Source organism: Echinops telfairi, unplaced genomic scaffold (assembly GCF_000313985.2).
Source record: "Echinops telfairi isolate 266 unplaced genomic scaffold, ASM31398v2 ScPeMD7_2;HRSCAF=8, whole genome shotgun sequence".
Lineage (NCBI taxonomy): Eukaryota > Metazoa > Chordata > Mammalia > Afrosoricida > Tenrecidae > Echinops > Echinops telfairi.
The window spans coordinates 22826160-22827849 of record NW_022103898.1 but is presented as its reverse complement, the minus strand read 5'-3'; positions in this window follow the sequence as shown (position 1 = coordinate 22827849).

Here is a 1690-nt window from a genome sequence, read left to right as displayed (position 1 = left end):
TACAAATACAGGTGTATGTGACAGGGCTGGCGCCATAATGTACTTATGCGGGCCAGTCACACGTGTAGCGAGCAGCTACTGTGTTGAAAGCAGCAGTACTGGAGGTAAAATGACACTTCATGAATTACTGGGTAAATGTAAAATCATGTACTGTAAAATCATCAATTACTGCAAAGATATAACTTAATCTCAGTGCTGATTGGCCTTTTTACATTCAGCTGTGGTTGATGTGAATACTACCCCCTTGTGATAGTAACAGGTATGTAAAAAAAAACAACAATGATAAATCATAGGAAACTTTAATGAACTGTATTGACTGAACTATGCCATGTATCATCTTTTGTATTATTAAAGCTATTGTATATTATTTTCACTAGCAAACCATCCCATGACAATGGATTGTGTTGAGAAGAACATTAAGAAAGTATAGTTAGGATTTTTTACGGTATAGTTTTACCTTAATAATTACAGAAGGAATTGAGAAACTGCAATGTGTTATTTGTTGTGAAGTTCTATCAGCCGAAACTATGAAGCCGAACCAACTAAAATGCCATTTTGACAGCAAGCATCTGAGCTTTGCCCACAAGGATACCCACTATTTTAGAAGCAGAGCTATGGACTCAAGAAAGCCAGACTTGACACTGGTGGCAAGTACCACAAACAAAATGTAGCAGCCATTGAAGCTTCATATTTGGTGGTGGTCAGAATTACCAGAACTATGTAACACTACACTATTGCTGAGGATTTACTGTTGCCAGCGGCCAAAGACATTGTTCGAGTTATAACAGGAGACGAATTTCTTACGAAATTAAGTGCAATTTCTTATCTAATGACACTGTCTGCAGAAGAATGGATGACATGTCTGCTAATATTCTTGATCAGGTAATCCAAGAAATTAAATCTGCTCCACTTCTAATATTTACCATCCAGATGAATCTACAGATGTTGCAAACTATTCAGTTACTGGCTTACGTGAGGTATATTAATGATGGCGACTTTAAAGGTGAGTTCCCTTTTTGCAAACCTCTTGAAACAAATGCACGTGATGTATCTGACACAGTTGGTTCATTTCTTTTTCTTTTTTTTTACACTTTCAAGTTTTGTTATTTTTCAAACAAGCATTTTGGGAGATGGCATGAAACTGACGACACGTCTTTCTAACAATCTACCTGCTGAATTCCCACTCCACACCCTCATCAGCAGCTTGTGTGACTAAACTATTCAGGTCATTCGTGAACTAACTTGGTTGCCAAATTGGTACCCCCTCACCCACCCCAAATGTTTACTTTGGCACTGCAGGATCTAAAAAGCTTGGTATGCAGGCCTCTCTAAATTGCTGTGATTTTCTTTTATTTTTTAGGAAGCAAACTCCATACTAATCCAATAACCCAAAGCTGCTATCTCGAGACCCCAGTACTAATGTGCCTCACTTTCCCCACCCCTTCATTCCTTACTTCCTAAACATTAACATGTTTAAATTAACTGGCCTTCAAAATGTTACAGGATTTACTTTAGTTAACCTGGAATCACTAGTTAAAAAAAATACCTAGCACTTGTTGTGGAAAATACAGTACTGATATTAAAATGGGGTTTCTGATGTATGTAAAATCACTCCAAATTACAAAGTGATTAGTGTCTGTAGCTCTAAGGATTTTTAATAGTTTAGAAAAACAAAATCACAAACATATTA